This window comes from Ornithodoros turicata, chromosome 2, assembly GCF_037126465.1.
Source record: "Ornithodoros turicata isolate Travis chromosome 2, ASM3712646v1, whole genome shotgun sequence".
NCBI lineage: Eukaryota > Metazoa > Arthropoda > Arachnida > Ixodida > Argasidae > Ornithodoros > Ornithodoros turicata.
In genome coordinates this window covers 137126354-137141485 of record NC_088202.1, presented here as the reverse complement: position 1 = coordinate 137141485, position 15132 = coordinate 137126354, and the positions used below count along the sequence as shown (strand labels likewise).

Sequence of the window (15132 nt, the reverse complement as noted above, 5' to 3'; positions counted from 1 at the left end):
TACGACGTACGTGCGTCTATATATCTGTCTTGCAACTTTACGCTGTGGAGATTGGCCGTTGATCTGCGATGCAATTATAGGAAATAGTATTACGTAGCTCCCGCTTAACACCTGAACTTTCATTACTCAATCATTAAATTTATGTCCTTTCCATATGTGACTAAATCTGTATGGTTTTGCCTTGGAGTCATACAACTGTTCGGCCACCTCACGCCTGACGGACCATCAACTATGAGGCTTGATGGACGAGCCAACAACCATCAGAATTGATTGGCCATTAACTCTGGCGGGTTTTTGGACCCATGATTGCGTACTTGATGGAGCATTGGGTTGGTGGACCATCAACCTAATGGTCCATCAAGCCATCAGGGTCCAAAAACCTACCAGATTCGATAGTCCATCAGACCGTATTCAGAAACATCTCTCGTGTCCATGTCTACCATGTCCGGTCTACTACCAGCTGCATTCAGTTCGAATAATATTCCTAAAAGTATCAATTCATTGACACACTGAGTTTCACACATTCCATCCGCTACGTCTCAGCCACAGTGAAAACTTAACAACCACATGTGTTACGAACAAGCGAACGTCGACGTGAAAGCGGAAATTGCGTAAGGTTGTAAAGGTTTCGGCAGAATCAAATGTGTTCACAGATAATATGCGTGTGTTGGTTGAGGACGAATGAGTGACAGAGAGCACATATTTTATGATATCATGGAAGCGTACACTTCAGCTTTTAACGTGTACAAGTTTATACACGTTGATGGACCATCAAAATATTCTGATGGTATCTAATGGACCACCAAACCGCCCTTAGTGAGTAATATTTAGAACTCCTGGGAGCTACTTAGTCCTACCACGGCCCCTCGATCGCTCCTCTCTGCTCCGCTGGTACGGCCTGCCGATGTGGGGAGAGAACAATAGAAAAAGCGTGACGAGGGAATCGCCACATTTCCACGCTAGGGGCGCGACGGAGCGGGGGTTCCCCGTCGGATTTGTACGTTGCTCCTATGGGGTTTCTACCTTTAAATTGCGTTCCCAATTAAGCGACTTGCGGACAGGGGTGTAAAATATCCGAAATTTTTATTTTTGTACGATATAGATTCATCAGAGAACATTAGACAGCGAAATAATAACAATAATAATATGCCGTGAACGATAACTCGAATGTTCTTTTTTTCTTTTTAATTTTTTCCGGGGTATAACCTGACCTGCCTTCTTGCGTGTAATTATCATTTTATCACGTGATTGCGGTTCTGTTTGCTTGTGCTGTCCTGACTTATTAATGTAGCCTCCCCTGCCTGAGAAGTTGGTTCGGCCTGCACTCTATGTAAATAAACGAACAGAAAATAATAAAGCAATTGTAAAAAGGACGGCTATCTGGAACAATCTTTTCAGGAGGAATAAAAAAAAATAGCCCAACTAACTTTCCGTTGTTTAGTGAGTTGTTCGTCATACAGATAAAATGTGGAATGTCTTTTATTTGGTCTATCTCAACAAGGCATATGTTTTGTTGATATTTTTCCTTGTTCATGCATTATATTTTGCCGGAACGTTTGTCACTATTTTTGGTCGTTGTAGCGACGTGTTATTTCCGAGCGGTCTGCATATCGACGTGGGCACATTGCAAGGGGGTATCGTGTGTCCTGGGCCGACATGAGTGAAAAACCAGGGAAAACATCAAGACAGCACAGTCGGCTTGAAAATCTTGATGTTTTTTTTTCGGCGTCGTGTAAATAAACAAAAACAAATAACTAAATAATAACTAAATAAATAACAAATAAAAAAGAAAGCTTGTCTGCTTTGTTTTTTGTTTTTTTCAGGACATCGCGTCTCTACTTAATTAAAGTTCTGTCGCACTTGCTTCGTGATATGTCGCTGATACGCTTAAACGGGTATGTACACATAGTCGCGCTGTAACTACACTTATGCCAGCACAATGGGCCATCTGCTAATATTTTCGTCATGGAAGGAACAAAGCTAGTGCCGTGGAGAAGTCAAGATGTGCGTCCGTGTGCTCGAGGCGCTTTTGGTTTCCATCTGGTTGCGTTTGTCGCGTTCTGAGCTCACGTCTGAGCGCGTTTTCGGCCACAGACGCTCTCTGTACTTTGCTTCTGCAGCATCGAAGTTCACAAGCATATACAATCATTCAACTGGTCACGCACAACTTCGTGCAAGGTACGCATTTACTTCTTGCTTTATCGATACACACTGCAATTGTTTCGGTCGCTATATGCGAAACGTCGCTAGTTTGTGTTATTTACGTACCACTCATAAAGGTTCCGTATTACGTGTTGCCTTATATTGATACTTTCATGTGTTTGTGAACTTCCCATTGGTTTTGCAGTCAGTATAATCTTTAAAGCGAGTTCGGGATTATCACCACAAGTACCAACGAGGCTGTTATTCCTTTTTTGACGCGCTGCGAGGCGCTTATTCCTCGCTGAATAGTTCGCTAGCTTGGAAGTATTACACAACTGAGATCGCGAAACGCGTCATTTTCTTGCTCGCCCGTTTAAGAGTCGCTCGTTCGTGAACGCAGTTTTATGTTGCAGTGTTGCGTGCATAAACGTGCTGCATTTATCTGTCATCATTATCTCGGATGAAAACTAACACTGTGTTCGTTTTCACTAGGTTCGTACGCATGCCCCTTATAACGACATGCCTAAGAACTGCTGCGTACCACGCTGTAAATCGAACGCAAAGCACCATCGTTCCCTGAGTTTCCACGAGATACCTTCAAAGCCTGAACTTCGCGAAGCCTGGTTGAAAAGGATATCTCGTGATGGTAATGAAAAGGGAACGTCCTGGAAGCCAAGCTCCCGATCAGTTGTTTGCTCAGTGCACTTCCAGGAGAGTGACTACAGGATTGGGCAAAAGCGTAAAACCTTGCTGCCGACCGCTATTCCCTCACAGTTTCCGGGCTACCCCTCGTACATGCTGCCCCTAGTACAGCCAGAGCGCAGACAAGTGGTCCGTATGGACGTCAATGCGCTTGACCATTATGAGCATGTCATTCCAGCAGCCCACGTTGCGCAACTTGACTGCATCCCTGGATCTTCCTGTAGCACAGACCTTCCGACAGACGAAAACAGAGACCTTGCAGCGAAAAAGGAAGGAGTATGTCAAACGACATTTGACTTTGATAAATTTACTGAGGAATGTAAAAGAGACGTTCATCGTTTAAAGATGCAAGTGGCAAGGATGAATAAAACCCTGCAAAAGCTGCAGGAGACGTGCGATGATGTTAGGTATGAACTAAAGAAGTACAAGGAAGATGTCTTTGTTCAGGCAGCAGTGAAACTTGCCGCGGCTAGTGAGGATGATAAATCAGCCCTCTTCCTGAAACACCAGCTCCTGAGCTTTGGCAAGTCTCGTCCAACATGGCCAGAAGCTGTGCTAAGAGAATGTGTGCTATGGAAGGCGTGCTCCACCAAAGGGTACCAACATGTAAGAAGCCGTAAGCTGGTGAGACTTCCGTGCAGAAGCACATTGCAGAGGTACATTGGCGTCTCAAGTGGAGAAACAGGGGTGACTAGCCTCATAGCTCAGCGCTTATCTGCTGAGCACAACAACCTGGCGTCGGACAGGGACGCATATTGCTCCATCATCATCGATGAGATGGCAATTCAGGAGAAAGTTGTCTATGACAGGCAAGTTGATCGCATATTTGGCCTAATAGACAGTGATTCAGCGGTAGTAGTGGACACTCCGCCAGTGGTAGCCAACAAGCTCTTGTGTTTCGTACTAAGAGGTCTGGCCACAGCATACGTTATTCCAGTCGCATACTTTTTCACTCGCTGTCTCAAACATGAGCAGTTACTAAAAATGACCACTGTAGTTATGCGAGCAGTTGAGGAAGCAGGCTTTTTTGTCGTCAGGCTGGTCACAGACAATCACCAAACGAACACTGCAATGTTCAGAAGCATGTCTGGATGCGGCACACTGCAACACATGGTTCCTCACCCATTTCGTGAGGGTGATCCACTATTTTTGTCGTTCGACCCCAGTCATATCATCAAAAACCTTCGAAACAACCTCCTCGAGCGAGAAATGCATAATGGGAAAGAGACCATCAAAGGTGGCTTCTTCCTGACAGAATTGTACAAGTTGCAACATGACTTGCTAGTGAAGCCAGTTCGCTTTCTCACACGGAGCCACGTCAATCCAACCAACATCGAAAAGATGAAGGTCAACCGAGCGACACTTCTCTTTTCATCCGTGGTAATAGGAACACTTCAGTTCCTGAAGGACAGTCCCAGCTGCCACCACAAAGCTCCTCTCTTTAGTGATGCTGGGGCCACCATCGAATTTATGGAGATGATGAGGAAGTGGTACAACCTGCACAATATTAGCAGCTGGAAGACTACAGACATCAACATGAAGCCGTTCAGTGACCCGGAAGACAGCCGTCTACTTTGGCTCGAACTGGACTTCCTCGACTATCTTGAACACCTGAAGTCAGCGAGCTTGAACTCGAAGTGCCAGTTCCTGACCAGGGAAACGTACCAAGCCACAGTAATGACGACTATGTCAACAACAGCACTTGTCGACTACCTGCTCAATGCTGTTGGGTAAGTGACATTAAGACTGTTAAGTTATTCATTAAGTTCATGCAGTGGTTCCCAATTTTGACACATTCTGTATGTGCATCCTTCTTAAGAAATTTAACGGAATTCGTAACAATTATGCAGATTCCGGTACGTTCTGACAAGGCCTCTGAACAGCGACCCCGTCGAGAGCCTTTTCAGCTGCTTCCGCCAATTCAATGGCGGCAACGACAAGGTCGATGCAAGGACTGCTGTATTCACAGCGGAAAAGTTGCTCAAGGTTCGTGTCTTACGCACAGCAAGATTTACCTGTCTCGGTTGTAATTCACGCATAAATTTGTAAGCCGACAAGGATGCTCTCGACTTCAGGTTGGCATCCTAGAAGCAGCCCGGACCGGAAACGCTCCCGAACAGTACGAAAGTCGGGTCACTTTCAAGAGTGCTGCCATCAGCAGGGAGGAGGAGCTCTCGCCAACGATCCCAGAGGAAAGCCTTGTCATACTGGATGAGCTCGAGCCCGATGTGCAGCACAGGGGAAGAGTGGTTCGTCTTGAAGATGCTCCAATTGTGTATCTTGCAGGGTATCTGGCTCGTGCTTGTGAAGAGAAGGTCAGTGACACGCGTGGTTACAATTAAGTGTGGGGAGACTGCTTATTGGGTCATAATGGAAATCTTGTAGGATTCTGTTGAAGCATTTTTATTTTTTACCTATATATCACAGGCGTGGAGTTCTGCTAACACCTGATCGTATACGTTGTTTGCAGGTAATTTGCCCTGAATGTCAACTTCTGCTTCAAGATCCTGCTTCGGGCAACGGACTGTACGAGTTCCTGCACAATATTGATTTTGGTGGCCTCAAATACCCATCACTCAATGCTGTATGGTTGTGTAAAGTCATCTGCAGGTTTCTCCAAGACGCAATGAGGAATCCAAACGTGCGTCGTTCGTACCGCATCGCATCACTTTTCTTGGACACGATCCTTCCCCGCCTTAAGTCATGCACTGTAATGCAGTGCAGACTACACTCCGGTGATCACTGTGACCAGCTATGTCGGATATTCTTGACAAAGCTTTTGCGCCCACTGCTTGCAAACTGGGCAGGTAATGTGACAGCCTCAGTGGAAAAGATAGTGAACTACATACGAAAGCCACTATCTAGGAAGTTTCTACGTTTCTAACTTTTGCGTGTAGTTGTGTGAATAGTATTGTATATAGAATTACATCATTTTGATTAAAAAGCTATGACAGCCGCGTTGATGTCGTTTTTGCAGTTGAGTTCTACGACCCAGCGGACATCCTCCGGAAGGAAGTGTGTAACTACAAGATCACAAATTGCCTGATATTCATTAATTAACTCTTTAATTAGAGAATTTCGTGCAAAAGCGAGGTAACAGAACGGAAGAACATCCTCGTTGGAACTACCTTCATCACTCCAAATTACGTGGCCGTCTCACGTGAAGTGAGCGCTGTACTTCCCGCTTAATCGGTCGCCACGGTTTCGGCTCATTTGTATATCAAAATTTGGGTATGGACATTATAACGTGTGCGTTTCAGGATTTGTTAAACGTGAAACGACTTGCAACTAGTTTCCCAATCTACTACCTCGCTTTTGCCCGAAATCCCATAATTAAACCTAATAAATGAATTTTAGGTCACCTTGTAGTTGCATACCTTCTTTGATAGGATGTCCGCCTGGCCGTGGAACTCAACTGAAAAAACGACATCTATGCTGATTCCTGAGCCTTTTTATAAAAATGCTATGAAAGTTTTTAAAAGATAGAGTTGTGTTCTGATGCTTACACGTGCGTGCTGGTGTGTGCCCGATTGCTTGCTTCTGTCCTTTCTTTTTTTGAAGAACAGACAGTTTTTCATGTTCACCTGCGTTGTGGAATTTACGCCCAGCTTAACACGTTACCAGCTGGCACACACGGCCGTTACAGAGTTATTTCATACATTGTAGCTTATGCATTCCCGTTTTTCACCTTCTCCAAATGCACTGCGTAGACCGGCTGGCATACGATGCCCCTCGATCGTAGTTTCGGCTACTTCAATGCATAGGTGGGGAAGTTACTTTTATTTTGTAGTGCACTACCGTTACTCACTACTTTTTAGAAAAGTAATGCGTTACGTTATTCGTTACTGTTGCGGTAGTAGGTAACGCGTTACTAACGCCGTTACTTCTGATAAGTAATGCCGTTACTTTTGCATTACTTCACCAGTTGTCCTTATAATATGTACAATTTTTGGTTGAGTCACATAAGTGCATTCCGCAAATCAACACAAGCAATGTTGGGCACAAACAAGGGTCACGCATGTACACAACTTACATGTACGATTTACTGCAACGCAGAAGTAGTTGATGTTCAAAATTTTCATCGGTGAGCTTCGCCCGTTGGGCTGAGAGGACGCCTAATGACCAGTGGGTGCTCCTTGTCAAGGTTGATAGAGACGGTGATCTTTTATCTCATACAGTACAAATCCAAACAGCCAATTCCTTGGTACTTTGTTACTTGTTCAGAGGGTAGAGGCTATTCTTCTGCCGCTTTTGCCCCATTCATCCGAAAAATACCAGAGGGAGTGAAAAACAGAGGTGGTAAACAAAGGTGACACCTAAACCAGGGTAGCTCAACAACCCTTCTTTTGCGTTCTTCGTGGGTGTCGATGTGACCTTCTTGTCATTGTTGAAGATGAATAGAAAAAATCGGGGACTTTTCCGGATTCTGCAGGCACGGTCCTCGCTCAAGCTTTCAAGTTCCCGAACACGCAGTAACGCATAACGCCGTTACGCGTTAGTTGTTAAAATTGTAATGACGTTACGTTACTCATTACTTTTCTCCCAAATGTAATGCGTTACCATATTTCACTACTCGAATGTAACGCGTTACCGGTAACGCACTAGTTTGTAACGCGTTACTCCCCACCTATGCTTCAATGACGTTCATTCAGCGTTATAGCTGGCACGCATACACAGTTCAACTGCACGAGGAACCAGCCACCCTGACGCACACGAATTCGATAGCAGGACACCTTGCATGCCGCTAGATTTCGGCGACATTTACAAGAGGTAGTGCACAGAAATCACCGTAATTGTTTGATCAGCCTCAGGAATTTATATCTTCTGTATTCACACCGCACATACAGAACGATAATTTCCCTGAAAATGAAGCAAAAGTCCATCTATAACCGCACACCACATGGGTAAACACGCCTGCGAGCGAGCGCCGACAACCCCCGATGGTCAGCGCCCTCACTGAGAATGCGGGAGGAATACGAACTTTTCCGATCACCGGCGCGGGGGAGCATTCGGCAGGCCGTACCAAGCGAAGCAGGGAGAGCGATCGAGGGGCCGTGGTCCTACACACGCGGGCCATAGTGCAAGGCGGCAGAAGCTCACCAGCACTATCCGATGACATTATGTTGTCCACCAGACATCACCAACGGAAATTTGGCAGTCTATTAGGTACCACCAGTGACAGTCTGCTGGTCTATCAAACGTCACTAAGGGCGGTTTGGTGGTCCATTAGATACCATCAGAATATTTTGATGGCCCATCAAATTCCATGGTGGTCAATCAGAAAAAAATGCCCTTTACCCTTGGTCTTACGCCTTCATTGTGTCTGTCCAGGATATGGAAGACTTAATGGTCTATTATCATGCTTAGGATCATAGTGAGGGATTCACTTAGTGGTCCTCGTAGAGTGGTTTGCACTGCACCCGCAATAATCCGGAGTCTCTCGTCATCCACTCAGCTCAGCTTTCCGTTTGCTCAATTATGCTCATTCATGCTTACTCATACTCAGAGCATTCGCCACAATGAGCATGAGTGAGCGTGCTCATGAGTCATTTTTGCCGAGGAATGCAGAAGAGTACGGAAGACAAGGTGGAAGAAATGCTGCACAACCAGCAGCCTCTCGTACAGAAACTGCTGTTTTGGCGCACTATGGCCCAAGTAGCTGATGCACCATTAAAATTCGAATCATCATCATACAAAAACTGCCCATAAGCCCGGATTACTAAAACGAGACTCCAGACCTGCACGCAATACGAAACCACAGAAACCTGCGTGCAATGGAGATAGCTTCGCGTACCGCTGCACATCCCCTAATACATCAACTGTTTCAGGAGTTACCGTGATAAATCATTCTCTCGAGGTCATTTGTGATTGGATTTCTGAGTGATGTGTCGTTCTATTTTCAACAATTAGCAAAAACAGTACAAATTCTGAAGTTGACGTTGCTTTCATCAGGAGAAGATAAGAAAATATTTCTCAGTGCCGGGCAACTTTTTATTATCTGAAGCATTTAGCCAGGGACAATAGAACGACGGCGGTAGTGACATTTTTGATGCAGGCCACAATCGAAGTGGGTACGGAACAGGCCACAGGCTAGTTCTCCAGTGGGATCCCGCCTATTATGGTGTCTTGGGGAACGAACAGGCTGACAGCGCCTCTGAAGCAGCTCTCTGATCTAGGAGGCTGACGAGTATTGCACTATAGTACAAAGTAAAAAGCAACGCCAAAGTCCAATTAACTGTGATTACACTGAGTGAAGAAAAAACGGGTAGGAACACTTTATTACAATTAAGATGAACAAGGCTTTCGTGCAGAGTCTGCACTTCATCAGGTTAAAGAGTAGCCGTACAACCGGACGTATATATACCAGTAGAAAGGGAGGGAGAAAGGGAAATAGACAAGCAAAAACACAACCGAAGACACTTATCACTCAGAGTATTGCACTGCTGAGAGGAGACCGTCGTTCCATTCTTCGACGACCAGCGGCAACCCTGGCTTCCCACCAATGGACAACTGACATTCTCCCCCCATCTATATGCTTGCAAGAGTTGATCCAATGCTCGCTTTCCGGATGTAACGAAGCACCTTTCGTCAAGACGCTGCGTTAATTCAACGGACGCGACTTATCAATGTGGCTGTTACAGCTCAGTGGTGTTACCACTTGCGGTAAATTGACTCTCCACGATACCGTCACTGCTGTGATCTGGGAAGATCTACAGGGCACATCCTTCTCCATGGCCCGCACTGCCAACCTTTCAGCTGGACTCTCCCCCTCTCATTATGTCAGAATTGCTTGGTCCATGGTCAGATCCAGCCCACCACCAATGCCCTGAACCTAAAGGCGCTACTAAAATGTTTGGACACCGTTAGGACTTCGGTCCTCACTGAGAGACGATCGACTCATTATATGTCACCACATTACTGTCAGTAATGGCGTAGAGTATCGCCCCTGGTGATGAAGCTTCCCAACCATCGTCATTAAACTAAAGTTGCCGCTGTTGTAGACATTTTCTGATTTCTTTTTCTTTTTTGAGAAGCATTGTTAACGTAGATGTTTGAGCGCAACGTAGTGTACCCGGCATAATAAACAATCACAAGGTGTTCGTTTTGTCACCTGATTTGAAAGCGGTTACTTGGTCGTTGGGCGTCATCTGACTATACCGAAGTTTTTAGACAGAGATAAGATGGCATAAACGCCGGCCAGCTGGTGGGTGAAAGAATTCATGAAGGAATAGCTTGAGCTTCGCAACAAACACAGAAAAAAAGGCGACACTGAAAGGAGCTCTCTCTCTGTCACAAGCATATATACCAAGCATCCATATCTTCAACTTCTTCCTGTTGTCCTTTCTTCATTTATTCACGGCTGCACGTTTCTCATGGTCGAAAACGCTTCGTGCATGGTCCTGGCAGCGAATAAAAAAAGAAAGAGGCGTTTAATGGGACATGTCAGGGAACTCCGAGATAAGTTGACACCAAAAGCCAGTAATATAAGATTCGATCCCGTATCAGCCTGAACTTGAAGCGAACTGTTACTGTGCCGTTGTAAACTTCCTCTCACCTCAGCAGACTCGATGAATAGTTATCTTGGGTATTCTGTATGACATGCGTGTAATCATATCCTATCCGTGACGCGAAACATGCCAGTGGAAACTGAACTTTTACAGCTATTCGGTGATGGTTCTATATGATGGGGGGGGGGGGGGGGGGGGATTACTTCTGATGTGTTGTTTCTGTTCCGTCTAGCCAAGCCATGTGTGTATTCCAAGGTTCAACATGTTTTGCACTGTTCTGGCTCTCGCCGTTCTTCTTACATAATCGAAAAGGAGATTTCTCGAACAACGTCCCCTTGAGCTCCTTCGTTCGCGTCGTTCTTTGAACTCTGTATCGCCGAACACTCTCGGCTAATGTGGTACTGATTATTTGCTAATCAGACACGCGTAATCTCAATAAGTGTGTGTGTAAATTTGTGGCCGTGTTTCTGATAGACGAAACAAGATAAGCAACCACTCGTGATGTCTCGGCGGGGGATTTTTCGCGCTCCCAAGCATCAATTCATAGATATACGATATGTTCCCACGGGTACTGTATTTCCCTCATCCACCGAACCTCTGCATCACTGAACAATTGAAATGTGGCAGTCGTCGATAAAACCAGACAGCGGCGGGGAATCGAACCACATACCTCTCGCTCGTCGGTTGAGTACGCTAACCACTACATACGCTTGCACCTGCTTTCCCACGACCTTCCAAACGGCCTCAATGGGCAAACGAGACACTCGGGTCCGGGCAAGAGCAGCGTGGCTGTCACGTGTCGGTGACTTGAAAGTTTGTTGCAAACACAGGGGTGGCATCCAATGTATTGCTCCGTAGACGAAAGCGTGCAGGGCGAACGCAATGCATCCTGGACAGGTCCTGGTCGCACGTCACAGCAAACGTCAAGGCACACATGACCTTAAAGATGGCGGCGCCCGTGATCGGCGGCCAAACCGTTTGTAAACAATGCGGTTTCTGGACGACGTTTTGGGTGTTTTTCGATCACGGTAATTATTTTTATCCGATAATCCTGCAGTAAAACGCGCAATTTTACACATAAAGCCTCGTATTGTTCACAGCTTCCAAAGATGTGATGACGCCCGCGCGTTAAGACTTACCGAGCCGATGCGATGTACGTAAACTGAGGTGAAATGGGCTACCAAGCACCGCATAGTTTACGCTGGCAAAATATGGTCATCTCTTGGTGTTATGACGGTGAAAATATGTCGGTAAGCGGCAAAACAACACGTAAAGGAAGTCACATGACCTCAAAATGACGTTTCCTATGACGTGCGACCAGGACAAGATGGCAGTTTTGCCAAAAGCACCCGCTTGAGGGTAGTTACAACAATGGCGGGTTTGTGTGACCCCTGTGATTGCAAAGGCCGTTTCCATATATTGTGTGATGATCTTGCAGTTTCGGAACCACAGCAGAATTAATATCAGTGATTAAGCATCATTGTTCAGGGCTGCCTGAGTTGTGCAAGTTATCACGACGGGATGAGTATTATGGCGATAGCTCTATAGGGCCAGACATCGTGTAGGTCCGTCCGTGGCCAACCACCGTGATATGATCGCGTGACTGCCCTAGAAAGCTGTCGTATTTATCTCGTGTTTGGCACAATGCCCCCCTCCCCCCTTTGTGTGTGTTTGTGTGATAAGAACTCCATAGCACTTGTCAGCCAATGGTCAGAGTCATCCATGTCCGCCGGCCAAGGTAGGAGGTTCGATCCCGGTCGAAGACGCCAGCAAGTTGGTGGCAGGGTACAAGATCCTTATGGCGAATTCGTGTGGTCATTTCATGGCAACACGGCAAAGCGCTCAGAAATCGCTGGGTCGGCGTCCGCGCTGTATCACGTGACCGTTCCACCCGAACATTAGTGCCAGCAATCTACTGGTTTTAGTCGCTTGGATCAGGCTAGGGGCATCGCTGTCGCTCGTCTGCTTTTCGTCTGGTTTCCGTCGTCTGCTAACCCATGCGAACTTAGACGTGCGGACCAATGAGGGCACTCGCGGTGCGGATGTGACGACACAGGATATAGTTGGGCAATCTGCTGCCCGGTCGCTTCGAGACCGGGCGGAAAAAAGTGCTAGCCGGCAAATTCCTGGCACTCGGAAAGCGCCACGCGAACACGCGAAATTCTAAAGAAAGAAAGAAATCTGCAAGGAAATGACCACGCGAATTCGCGATCAGACGCGCCGTTTTCCGCGAGGCTAGAAGACGCGCGACTTTAAATACGGTGTGCGGAGGTGTGCTGAGATCTCGGCTCACGTCAAAAGGACCTTCAGAGAATTAATCAACGGTCCGGCCACTGTTTCGTTCTCTTCTTTTCTGTCTGTGTGTTGAGTGCTGCCTTGAAGTATACGATGCTCATTATCATAGTTTTATCGCGACGTAAAGCCAGGAATTGTATCATTATCAGCATAATGGTACCAGCGCGGTTTGATTCAACGCTGCCCGGACCCACGGAGTGGGCAAGAGCGGTGTGGCTGTCAAGTGCCGGTTAAGTTCTATTGCAAAGGTTTCCTCCGTAGTGACAATTTCAGCACAATTACAGCACAATGAATCTCAATAACGTTGAAGCACCGTTGTTGAATGCTGACTGTGCTCTTCGAAAGATCACACAGTTTTGTAAGAAAAACTCGACAGCCACATCGTTCAGAAAGGTCCCTATAATCGAACGTGTTGCCGTCCTGTACAAGCTCAGACTAGGAATGCGCAGTAAAGCTGGTTCTACACTGCAGATGGGCTTCGCTTGTCAGCAGTGCATCCGTGAATGCAGGTTGCATTGACGTACACACTCAGCTGAAAGATAGTAAGCTAGTGTACAGGGTCGGACACACACAAGAGTATCACGGGAGCGCATGACCTGCCAGCAGGGTGTCGGAGCGAACCGAAAACCGGAACCGAAAACCGAAAAAAAAAACGCTATTTTAGTGCCAACCGGAACGGAATCGAAACCGTATAAGTTTTTTTCGCTCAGGAGGGAAACCGAAAAATATATTGAACGGTTTTCGGTCCAAGAAAAACCTTCGCCGGTTTGGACTACGGATAGGCGAATGAAACAGACGTCGTGTGCTCTGAAGTCATGTCATGGATGCTATACGAGGGTTACGGATGTCGGTATACTATGACCCTTAGGATCTCATTGTAATGGTTTATCGTTCGCGCACGCACATGTGACTCTCTAGCAATGTGCCGTAGTGTTCGTTTTAATTTGAAATTTGACGCCCCAAACTCGCCCCAACTAAACAGGGACCCAACGGGGGCTGCATAATTGCTTCTCTATCGGTAATGTCGCGCAACGCGTCCCTTCTTTGAGGGCAGCTAAGTTGAATACATTTACGTATACGCGAGGGCAAGCCCGTGCGAAGTGGCAACTTTTTTGTGGACAGGACACGAAGAAAATAAAACGGAGCCGTCGAGCGCGTTTGTGAGTGAAGGTGTTCCTCAATTTGCGTCGTACTCGTGCGGTGGTGCTTGCTGGCTAGACAGTAGCAACAGACATTCGGATGGGACGCCGTCGCTCCAACCCAGCAAGAAAGTACTTTACGTATGACATCACGACAAACAAGTCCGTTTGTAGCATGTGCTTCAAGAAAGTAAAAAGCCTATTTGAACAGACAGTAACCTACAGGAACCAGGAGCTATCAATTTCACAGCTGTCTATTAATGTTAAATAATATGGGTGCGGAATAAACGGGTTTACATGTTGTAACATTGATTTTTTTTTGGGGGGGGGGATGAATATTCCCAGCAGAAGCGGAACCGGTTAAAACCGGTATGAACCGTTATTTTTTGCTCCGGAGCAGAACCGGTACCGGATCGTTTATGATGTAACCGGAACGAAAAACGTTTCGGTTCGACACCCTGCCTGCCAGCGCCGCGTAACGGATGCTCCTGGGTTTAAGACCTCGTGCCTGCACAGCGAACGTTCGCCACCTCTCGGTTGGGTTTGTCATTGCTCTCGTGGCGCGGGCGGGTGGGGAGACCCACCTGCTGTTGCTATTCGGTCTCTGCTGGCGATGTTTTGATCGGTGCGTGGCGCGGCGTAATCTTTTACGACATCAACGTTTTATCGGGATCGAGAAGGAAAGTGAAACAGGCGCATGTAATGACATACGATGCATCCTTTGCAAACGTCATAACAAGAAAATAAACAGATAACTATACATAACAATAAACAGTTACTACATGACAAAATCGGACGATTGAACAACACCGTAGCAACGACACAACGTATGCTGCGACATGCGCCTGTTTCACTTTTATTCTCGACTCCGGTAGGACAAATATTACGTCGCGCCATACAGCAGGGATTTAATAGCAAGAGCAGGTGGGTCTCCCCGCCCGCCGGCGCCACGAGAGCAATGAAGAACCCAACCGAGAGGTGGCGAACGTTCACGACTAGGCGCGAGGTCTCAAACCCAGGAACATCCGTTACGCGGCGCTGGCGTACTTGCAAGTCATGCGCTCCCGCGATACTCTTATGTGTGTCCGACCCTGTACATGACCAATATGAGGGGGGGGGGGGGGGATGTCGTTGTCAAGAGCTTTTGTAAGAGCAAGAAGTAGTGGGGACAAACAATACTCCTCCTCGACTACAAGGCCCGTGATATGATAAGCGCCGATGTGCTGTACCTACGAGAGTGCACTGCTAATCGTACTTGCGTGATGGGCCGCGATTGGAGTGTTCATGTGCACAGCATGCTCAGCAATTGTGTTGAAACGAGAACCGTCTATGTCATTCAGTCCAAA

At 46.7% G+C, this 15132-nt stretch overlaps 1 protein-coding gene across 1 annotated transcript in view; it reads left to right on the top strand.

Annotated features, from left to right (window-relative positions):
• LOC135386207 (cysteine dioxygenase type 1-like) overlaps positions 1-15132 on the top strand; it is a 52991-nt gene that overhangs the window by 23621 nt on the left and 14238 nt on the right. The window lies entirely within an intron of this gene.